At 61.1% G+C, this 10,687-nt stretch overlaps 1 pseudogene; it reads right to left on the bottom strand.

The window, feature by feature from the left end:
* Positions 1–1,061: 1,061 nt before the first annotated feature.
* Positions 1,062–3,310, bottom strand: LOC119254879 (intestinal-type alkaline phosphatase-like; annotated as a pseudogene).
* Between the last annotated feature and the right edge of the window lie 7,377 nt (positions 3,311–10,687).

The following is a 10,687-nucleotide window of genomic DNA, read 5'->3' as shown; positions in this document are numbered from 1 at the left end:
CCTGTGCCCACACCTACTGTCCTAGACCTTTCTCCCTTGGGGGGTTGCTGGGGGACTCTTTTCTCAGGCCACTCTCCCCGCCTCTGCCAGGACGTGGTGTGGTGGTGGGCAATCTGGACGCCTGGGCTGTGACAGGGAGGAGGAGGTGGGGTGCCCTGAGCCCCTGTCCCAATGCCTGGCAGTTTGACATCCATGAAAAGACGGATTTAGAGAACACCTTGAACAGCATCCGCTCCAGCACCCAGCTCTCATCAGGAAGACCTGCAGGAGGGGGACACTCGGTGTAGGGGCGCAGGGGTGCATGGGAGAGGGCCCCCTTAAAGGACACGAGTTGATATGCCAGGCTGCCTCACAGCCTGTTGATGTGGGGGTGCAGGGCTGGGGTAGATGTTAGGTGGGGTTCTACTATTGGGGGGAGCCAGGATGGGCTGCAGGCTGGGGCACTGGGGTAGCCCTCAGACTCGGGGCGGGGTGGGGAGGGCCGACAGAGGCCCTGATGGGCTGTGTCCTGAGGTGTTGGCCCCTGAGGTCCGCCTGCTGCATCTCCACAGGGTAGAAGAACCGGATGCAAATGCACCTTGTGTGGGGGGGTTGTGGCCCTCGGGAGCTGCGGTTATGGGAGTGGGTGCTCCAGAATGTTTCCAGACAGGAAGGCTGGCGCCCCTCCCCCCGAGGGTCTGAGGCCCCAGTGTCCCTCCCCCCACATGGGCCAGAGCAGAGGCCTCCCTGCCCCGGCCAGATGGGCTTCTCCAGGAACAGGCCCTGCCGTGCCCCCGGCTCAGGGCCTCCTGCCCACCTGCTGTGGAGAAAGAGCCAGCTCCCCTGCAGGCCCTGCCCACCCCTGGGGTGCTCGCTCCCTTCCCACCCCCGCTGGCCTCTCTGCCCCAGCTGCTGGGCTCCCTGGCCCCTGGTGGCCGGTCCTCAGGGTCCTGGTGCTGCTGTCCTGAGCCCTCCCTTCCTGGTCTTTGGGCCAGGCAGCCCCTCCCTGACCCCTGATCTGAATGACGTGCCCCCTCCCTTCGCCCACCCTGTGCTCCCCTCCCACCCATACTAGTGGCTTTTCTTTCTAGAACACAGCGGCCTGGCATCACCTTGTATAACATTTTGTTTGCCTTTTGCTTGGCTCCTCCCAGGACAGAGGGAGGGACGCAGTGTCCCCTGTCACACTCCACGCCTGGTGCGCAGATGGCCTCAGGGAGGGTGTGGGTTGCTCTGCACCCCAGTTTCCTCCATGGCCCCTGAATGCCCATCCTGTTAGGGTTTGGGGGCTGAAGGGATCACCATATGAGTATCTGGGCGACTTGGGACAAGAAGCATTTTCTCCTGTGTCCTCATGGCTCTGCAGTGACTGCTGGGTCCCTCGGAGGCTCAGCCCGGAACAGCAACTGAGGCCCAGGGTCTCCTGGTTCCAGCAACCTCCTTATGGCCTCCACCCAGGGTCACCTGAGCAGAGGGGAGGGCAGGTGGCTTGGAGCCCGGCCGGCCCCGCCCCCGTTCACACAGCCCAGCTCCCACCAGGGCTTCCTCCCCTTCCCGCCTCCCCACACGCCCTCCCCAAATGCCCACAGACCCAGCCAGGCCTCAGGGACTGCACCCGCCTGCACCCCCCTTTGCATCTCACGTCGATGTCCATGTTGTAGACCAGCTGGTGGGCGATGTCCTTGCAGCCCTCCTGCAGGGCGTCCTGGGGCATGTTGGCATCTGAGTACCAGTCTTGGTTCACGACGTGAGCGTAGGTGCCGGCCGGGGAGGCGTGCTGCACCCTCGTGGTGGTCACCACCCCCACGGACTTCCCTGGGGGAGGCAGAGGTCAGCCTGGCTCCGAGGCCCCGGGCCCTCCCTTGCCCCCAGCGGCCACCGACCTGCTTTCTTGGCCCGGTACATGACGGAGGTGACCTCGTTGCCCCGGGTGGTGCTGCACTGGCCGTGGCGGGCGGCCGCGCTCACGCCGAGGGTTTGGAAGTGAGCCTTGACCCCGCACAGGAAGGCCGTGGCTGTGCCCGCGCTGTCGGGCACCTGCCTGTCTACGTTGTAGGTCTGGGGGCAGAGAATGCTCTCAGGTCCCCTGGCCCTGGGCGTGGCCGCGTTTCCTGAGACTCTTGGAACTGACCCGCCCTTTTTGGGCATCTCCCTCCTGCCCGGCTCCCCACCCCCCACCTCCCCCCGCTGCTGGGGTGCAGCTCCCCGGGGCCCCAGCCCTTACCTTGGACAGAGCCACGTAGGGGAAGCGGTCCATGGCCAGGGGCGTCTCGGGCCCCGGCTTGCCTTGCAGTTGGCCCTTCAGGATCCGGGCGGCCGTCACTGTGGACACCCCCATGCCTGCGGAGCAGAACCGTGTCGGGCTGGGCCTGGGGCAGGCTGTGTCCAAGGCGGCCTTGTCTGCCAGGGTATGGGGTGTGGGGTGGGCAGGCCTGGCACACTCACCGTCCCCCAGGAACAATATGAGGTTCTTGGCCGCCTTCTTCGTGGGCTGCAACTTCTTAGCTGCATCCAGGGCCTGGGCTGCCTTGCGGTTCCAGAAGGCTGGGTCTTCTTCCCCCGCCGGCCAAGGGGTGCGTGGAGGCCGGGTCATCTTTCGGGGTGCCCCTGACTGGGGCTGGAAGGTGAGCTCTTACCTGCGGTGGGGGTGCAGGGGCTGCAGGCCCGGGCTCAGCAGCGGCGGCCTCAGGAGGTCCTGCCAGGTTGGCTCATGGTGGCTGCGCTTGTGCAAGACCTGGACGCCCGGGTGTCAGTGGCAGGACAAGCACTGGCTGCGCGGAGGGAGGGTTTTTTCCAGCTTTAAAAGCTCATGTCTCTGCCGGTTACCCGGGCACCCACCCTACCCCCCGGTCATGTGACTTCTGGTCCAGGCGGCAGGAGGGAAGTGAGGAGCTGGCTGAGTGAGTGGAGCCAGGTGCTTCCTGCTCAGGATCACTCCAGCTGTGTCCCCGGCTGGGGGGGGACTGGGCCCGAGGCCTCCTGGCTGAGCTGCCTTCCCAATGGGGTGACGGCGCAGGCAAGCCGAGCCTCCTGCCTCCACGTTTCCTGAAACCCAGCTTGGCCAGGCGGGCTCTGGGGGCTGAAGGAGGAGGGTGGGAGGCGCACAGCACGGGTCAAGGCTTGGCCTGGGTGGGGGATGTGCTGGGTTAGAGGGCACCCCTGGACTGTGCCCTTGTGCTCGTGCTGAGCGAGCACCTGGGTTTGTGGTGACAACAGCTGGGCTTCGACTCGCCAGTATCTGACTCTGCTGCGAGGCCTTGTCGTGCACGCGCGGTGTGTGGTGTGGCGGGGTGGACACGCAGGGCGGAGCCCACTGCCCTGTACCTGAGGTTGACCTCTGCCCCCTGGGCAGCTGGAAGCCAGGGTGAGTCTGTTCGTCCATAGGTCTCGATAAGGAGTCCAGTGAGGCCTCCGGCTTCGCTGCAAAACAGTACTACTTCAGGGTGTAGCGCCCCAAAGCGTCACAAGCAGGGCCTCTAAAAGATGAGTGGACACCCCCCATTGAAAGCAGCATTATTCGCAATAGCCCAGAGGTGGACGCAACTCCCGGATCCCCCCAACAAAAGAATGGATCCAAATTGTTCGGCGGCCACGCCACCTTAGCCCGGTGCCGGATTTGCCTCTGCGCGATGTGCTAACAGGACGCGATGCCAGACAGGACCCTCCCGCCGCAGAGAGCGAGACGCCCAGAAGCAGAAAGTGGAAAGGCGGGCGCCAGGGCTGGGAGGAGGCGCGGCGGGAGCTGCGCCCCTGGGCGTCAGGGTGTCAGCTTTGCAGGGTGAGAAATTTCTGGAGCTGCGTCACACAGCGGTGCCACCGTCCCCTTAGAAATGATTAAGACGATAAATTTTATTTTGTGCCTCTTGCCACAGTCTGGAAGTTTATTCCAAAGACGGGCCGTCCCCGGTGTGCTGGCGCCTCCTCCCCACCTGGGCCCTGCGGGGCCCCAACCCAGGGCCCGCGCTCTGGCCTCCAGCCCCCCGCCCGCTCCCCACCGGACCACGCCCGGCCTTCTTCTCTGCCCTCGGCCCGCACTGAGCTAATCTGGCCCTTCTTCAGTCGGGGGCCCTATCACCCCGGGGGCATCTCTCCTGGTGGGTGAGTCCCCCCAGCACCCCCACCCGGTCCCTGCTGCCAGGCCTTGCTGCGCTGGGGAAATTCTCAGCTAAAGGTCAAGGAAAATCAATTTCCCGGCAGGTCCGTCGAGAACGGGCTCTTCCAGCAGCCGGTGGGTTAAAGGTTTGCGGCTCCGAGGTCCGTCCTCAGCGTCGTGAGTTCCAGGCCCCTTCCCGCCGCGTCTCTGCCACGCGTCGACTCGCGTCACTTCCCGCTAAGAAACTTTGCCCGTGGACTTCGCCCTGTTTCTCCCAGCTGCACACTCCGCAGATCCCGGATTTCCACGCAGACGCCCCGCGGTGCAGGTGCGAGCAAGGGGGTCCTGGGACAGCCCCCCGCGGGCAGGGTCGACCCAGCCGCGGCCCGCGCGCCCCTGTCCAACACCCCACCTGCCCCGCCCTGCCCGCCCCGCCTGCGGTTCTTTCATTTTATTTTTAATGTTTTTATCTTTTACCTTTTTAAAAACGAAACGCAAAAGTCTGGCCAAATGCACAAACACATTTGTCTTCAAAACTTTTTTTGGTAATTCAGTTCTAGTTTATGTGCCTTTTACATCGCTCGTCCTCGCGGCGCGGCGCGAGCGTCTCCTCTCAGGCGTGTCCCCGCGAGCGGCCACCGCGGCCCCCGCTGCGGACAAACGCCCCCCGTTCTGACCCCCGCCCGCCTCCCCCCACCGAGGGTCTCTGGTTAACAGTTGCTGCTAATTTTGTTTTCTGACTTATTATAATTATTTTTTTCCTGGTCCCTTCGTTGGTTCCCCAGCAGGTGAAACCATCGATCCTTTTCCTTCCGGCTCTTTCCACGGAGCGTGGACGGAGGGCACGGCCGGGGCCGGTGGGGAATGTCCACCTGTCCCTTCAGGTAAGCGCCCGCATGGGCGCCCGCAGCCCTCGGGGACCGGCTTCGCCCAGAGCCGAGCGGCCCTCGGGGTGGGTGGGCGCCAGGGGCTCGAGCCACCCGAGGACCCGGCTGCGTGCCCGTCCGGCCCGTGCGGCGGCGATGCCGGTGGCGACAGGTGCTCGGTGCACCGTGTTTCACGGCTCCGGAACGGCCGCCGGGCGCGGCAGCCAGGGCGCATGGCAGCGGCGCTGAGGATTTTATGTGAACCTGTTTCTCTAAACTGCCGAGAGGACAGAGGAGCCGCGAGCCGCCCGCAGGGTCCCCCACGGGGCTGGGCCGTCCTGTCGCGGCACCTGCCGCCGCTGGTCTCGCCTCGCGTGTGTGGCCGCCGGTTGCACGTCCGGGGCCGACATGAGGCCCGCGGCAGCTGCTGCCTGCCTGGGTCGCGGGTGAATTTCCTCCCGAGCGAGTGGGCCCGGAGGCGGCCCCGCCGGCTGGCGCGGCGAGCAGAGGGTGGCTGCCACCCTCAAAGCCGTGGTCATGACCGGCCGGCCAGGCCGCTGCCTCCCGGGGCCTGCGTCCCTGGCCGCGATGGCGGGTGGTGACAGCCCCTGCTCCGGGGCCAGCAGTGACGAGGCGTCAAGCAAGAGAGAAAGCTCCACTCCTTCGCTCTGGGTAACCGTGACCTTGAGCCGCTGCAGAGCTGCCCTCTGGGGTGCCCGTCCTGCCTGTGCTCCCCGGGAGGGAAGGGCTAGTCCCGCGGGCCCCACCCTCCCGTTGTCTCCTCGCCACCCGAGTCATCCTAGCGGCGCTGAGCCCACCCCAGCGGGGGCTGCTAGTGGCCCAGGGGTCTCAGGACGTCCCCAGGGAGAGCGGCGATGGCCCACCTGGGGAGAGCGGATGAACCCCGTCAGGCCCGCGGCACGGGGCTTGCAGTCTGGAAGGCGGGGGGTCTGGAAGCGCAGCTGTGCTCCTGGGCACTGTCCCAGGGGAAGAACTGGGGATTGCCAGCCTGGGCAGGACGGAGAGTACGGACTTCAGGAGCTGGGCCGGCCCCCCTTCTTCAGGGTTTTCTCCCCTTGGGGAGAAGAGCAGGACGTAAGCCCAGGAAGTGGGTTCCAGGGCGTCTGGACTTGACGAAAGAGAAGCCCGAAGGAAACGCCCACGCGGGGCTGGTGCTGGCTGAGCTCCGGGGCCTGGGTGGCGGCCTGGAGCGAGCAGGGGCTGAGGTCAGTTGCCGAGAAGCTGGTAGCAGAGTTGCTGGGGGAGAGGGTGTCCCATCACTTTGCCCCCAGGATCTGCCTTCCCCTTGGGCCCTGCCTTCTTTACTGGCTCCCTTCTGGGTGCCTCTCAAAACATCCACTCCCCGAATCCTCACGCAGCTGCCGTCTCTCTGCTAGCCACTCTCCCGCCTACCTCTGCCCGAGTCTCCTTCCCTCCTCCCACTGAAGGCTCCTCACCCAGGTGCTCTGGGAAAGGGCACAGACACGAGAACAAGTGTTCGACCCACACAGGATGGACCACATGGTGGGAGTATGGACTCCAGGTTGGCAGAGACCAAAAAGCCTACCCATGGCAGGTGCTGGAGAGGGAGGGGAGGAACAGGGCGTGTAGCGATTCTACTCAAGGTAAAGACCCTGGAGGCTCCGTGGCCCATGAGCCAGGAGCCATGTAAAGCCAGCGCATGTAAAGCAGCATCATTTAAACAGAAAAAAGCTGGAAACAATTATCAGTGGGAAAAGGGGGTGGCAGTTCCAGAAATGGAATACTATACAGCAACGAAAATGGCGAGACCCTTGCTTCATGCAACAGATTAGCAATGTTGAGTGAAAGAGGCAGATCACTGAGGAATGCACACATTTCATTTACAGGATGCTCAAAAACAGTCAAAACCAAACCATACTGCAGATAAAACTATGATGAGCAAATGATTTTTGAAAACATTCCGTGGGTCCCTTTGGTGGGGAACAGGTGGATTGCAGGGGCCTCTGACCACATTCTATTTCTGGATGTGGGTGGCAGTTGCTTCAGGGTTCCGTTCCATAATTATGCTTTAAACCAAACCTTTATGTACTCTGTGTTATCACTTTGGACATGTCTCGGGAAGGAAGGATCTGGAAATGTGTTTAAGATCAGGGGCATCTGGCCCTGCTAGAGTTCCATTTTCACTTCAACCAACATATGATAAACATATTTCCACAGAGTGGCACTCGACATAACTGGGGGGGAGGTTTTATCTGGTGTCCAGACAAGACATGGAACAGCCCTGAAGGTGAAAGTAAGAAAGTTCTTTCGAGTTCTCTTCCAATATGGTTGACAATGTCGAGAATCTCATTTGGTTCTAGAAAGTCTATATTGTGTCCTAATTTTGCCCTCTCCTTTTCATAGAGATGAAGGGTGGCAGACTCAGGATCCAAGAAGAAGTTAATCAAAATTTTTTTTTGTCTGGAATACCGCATTGCCTCTATTTATGACAAGAGCTGGTCTTCTGTTCCTTGTGTCCTTGTGTTCCAAGTGTCCTTGGCAAGGAAAAAAAGTTTCTCTCAATCTCTCTCTCCTTTTCACTCTTTTTCAATAAAATTTTATTTTTATACCATCGATTGACAATAGTATATGAATGTCGGGGTCCCCACTCACCCCCGGCAGCATTCTAGGGCCCTACCCCCTCGAGCGACACTGTATTTTTTGTTGTTAAAATTCGTGTTATTTTTGTCTTGATTTACTACACAAATCTGCTGCTTTGGTTATTTCTACTCCACATATGAGAAGAACCACCGGTAACTGTCTTTCACCTTCTGACGTATTTCGCTTAGGATAATTACCTTGAGCTCATTTATAGAAAAATATCAGGCAAAGATTAAGTTAAATATTTCCTTTATTTAAATAACTAATAGCACAGGCTGCTTGTGCCTGTGGCAAACCACCACGGATTTCAAAGAAAGAAGTGGATTCTGGGCCTGGGCTTGAGGGCAGCCTCCTGACTGGCTGGGTGTCCTTCGGATTTTAACCCCTTCAAGGCTTCAGCCCCTCCTGCGAAGTGGAAAAAGCAGCGTCCCCTTCTGGCCCACCCCCTTCTGTGGGTGCAGGTGTCCTGCGCTCTGCCCGCCCTGTTTAAGGCTGTTCTCTTCAACACACGTCTGCAAACCAGCGCCCCAGTCACAGCAGGACAGCCTGACCTCTGAGTGCTGGGGAGAAGCCAGAGAGGCTGCGAGAAGGTTGGAGGAGGCACCTGGAGCAGAGACCTGCGAAGAAGGGCCTGCTGGCTTCTCGGCCTTGGACTCGCCCGGGGACTCGGGGGACGTGGAAGGAGACGAGCGGAGACGTCTGGAAGAATCCCGTGGGGAGGCTGACAATGGCGGCCATGACTGTGATTGCGCTTCGATTTTGCTCCTTTCTTCCAGACTCACCGGCCCCTTCTGCCCCTTGCCTGCGGGTCCCCACCAGGCGGTGACTTGGACTCGTGGCAGCCTCCAGGCCTCAGCAGGCCCAGTGTCGGCCGACCCGACCCTGTTCGCTGGGCGTTCACCAGGCGGGATGGGTGACTTTAGGTGTTTATTGGGAAAGTTGATCCTTTTCACTCTTCATTTGCACACCAATCTACGATGCTGGTAAAGTTCTTTCACACCAGAGCAGACAGCATGCTTCGTCTTTCTGTGGCGGACGGCAGAACCCACTTAGAGTGTACAAGTTTGGGGGCCCCGGGACCCCCTCAGTCCGCACACTAACAAGGTTGCTGTGGGGATTCAATTAGGGCAGGGCCCTGCGGAAGCAAGTGTGGAGCGGGGGCAGGGCGGGGGTGAAACCCACCACTTCGAGAAAAGGCAGGTGTTGGGTTTGTCAGCAGAGAGTCAGGTAAACAGAGCCGCTCATTCCCAGAAAACAAATCCTGGAAAATGTCTCATGAAGGTCCGTGGGCAGCGCCTCCCGCTCACCCACCCCACCCACCAGGAGGCACGTCCAGGCACTCCCCTCCCACAGGCAACCCCGGTCAGGGCCTGGGGCGCGGACAGCAAAGGGGAGTGTCGCTCGCAAGACGGGGGGCCACGCACCCCCTCCCACAGGGCTCCCGGGAGCAGCCTCCATGGGTGGGGGGGGTGCAGAGAGGGGGGAGGGACGTCGCCTTCCCCTTTGCTCAGGGTGGTGGCAGCTGCAGGGGTGGTGGCAGCGTGTGACGGACCCTCGACCCGAAGCCACCTGTCCGAGGGGGACAGACGGCAACTCCGGCGGCAGGGGTGGGCCCCGATACAGAACGCGTGGAGATGAAGGCCTGTGAGCCAAGGCCCTCCTGTGACTGGACTCAGGCATCGCTGTAGAGTCTGCATCGTCAGAAGCAGGACACGTTGATGCGCCCGGCACCGGGGAGGTCTGAGAACCCACGCGTGCGGCGAGGGACAGGGGCGCGTTCCCCCTTCTGGACCCTCCTCTGCTGCTTTACTGTGCCTGCTGCCGGCCAGGGCGGGGCCCGGCGTAGCTCAGGGGACGCTAAGGAGCACGACGGGTGAGTCTGGGCGAGCAAAACGGCTTTTTAAAGTAAAATAAATGATTTCAATAGATCGGCCCCGAAAATGGCTTTTCATGTATTTAAACAACCCCCGAAGCCATAAAAAGACAGAGGAGGTTCCAGTTGCTGAAGGCCCCCACTCCCACTCTGCACCGCGAGACCCTTCTGTTAGGGGGAGAGGATGTCCTGAGCTAACCCCATGCAGGCTTCGTGGACGCCACCCCCACTCCAGACCGAAGCCATCAGGACACTGGGAAAGACACATCCCGTCACCACCCAAGGGAGGGTGGCTGGGACCTGAGGGTGGAGTTGGGCAGCCAGATTGGGTATAAACCAGACACGTGGGCCTTGGGGGGCTGGCTGTCGCTCGCCTCCTGGCTCCACGGCTCCTGGCTGGCGGCCAGCTCTCAGGTGCCATTTGGGATTCCTGATCGGCGGATCGGGTCGGACGCATTTAAAGCTTTGTCTCCCGCTTTCCTCCCTGAGCTGTGCATTTCCTCATTTCCCCTGCCCTGGTGAATAAACCTTTTATGAACCTTTAAAAAAAAGAAAGAAAGAAAAGGTAACGGGATTTGTCTTTCCCCATGTCCTGATGGCTTTAGTCTGGAGTGGGGTGGGGTCCACAAAGCCTGCATGGGGCTAGCTCAGGACATCCTCTCCCCCCAACACTTCCTTATTGCTGCAGAGCGTCATCGTCTCCCACCTGCTGGCCTGGATCTTTAATCTGCATCCTCACCCCTTCCCCAACCCCAATGACCCCTGGAACCTCCCTGACCCGGGAGCGTCTCTTGGGCCCAGCTGCAGAGCGGCCCACAGCCCGGAGCCTCGCCCGCAGGGTGTGCTTCCTCCCCCATGTGCTGTTCCAGGGCCAGCCGGGCCCCCTCCCCCCCTCCCCCGGGGGCAGACACATACTAAAGCCTCCGGGAGGTGACGAGCCCATTCCTGAAGGAGAAGCCCTTCAGCAGCATTTTACCCGAGTGGGCGCTCAGCTCACCGGTTGGTCAACAGGATTTCAGTCTCAGTGACCGAAACACCAGACCGTTTCACACCCGCGGCCGGACGCACCGGGCCTTTTACACCGATCGCGGACCCACTTCTGCTAGGGAAAGAGACTTGGTTTAGCTCTAATTTTCACCCAAGGGAAACGTCCGTGAATGCAGTGTAAAGTGTTGGCTCGACCTGCAGGTGGGTTACAAAACAGTAGGTCCCTGCGGCAAAAAAGCAGCAACAGACCTGAAAGGGGCGCCTTGG

This window comes from Talpa occidentalis, unplaced genomic scaffold, assembly GCF_014898055.3.
Source record: "Talpa occidentalis isolate TD23 unplaced genomic scaffold, MPIMG_talOcc4v2.1 talOcc4.3, whole genome shotgun sequence".
Classification (NCBI taxonomy): Eukaryota; Metazoa; Chordata; class Mammalia; order Eulipotyphla; family Talpidae; genus Talpa; species Talpa occidentalis.
This window is presented reverse-complemented; position numbering and strand designations above follow the sequence as displayed.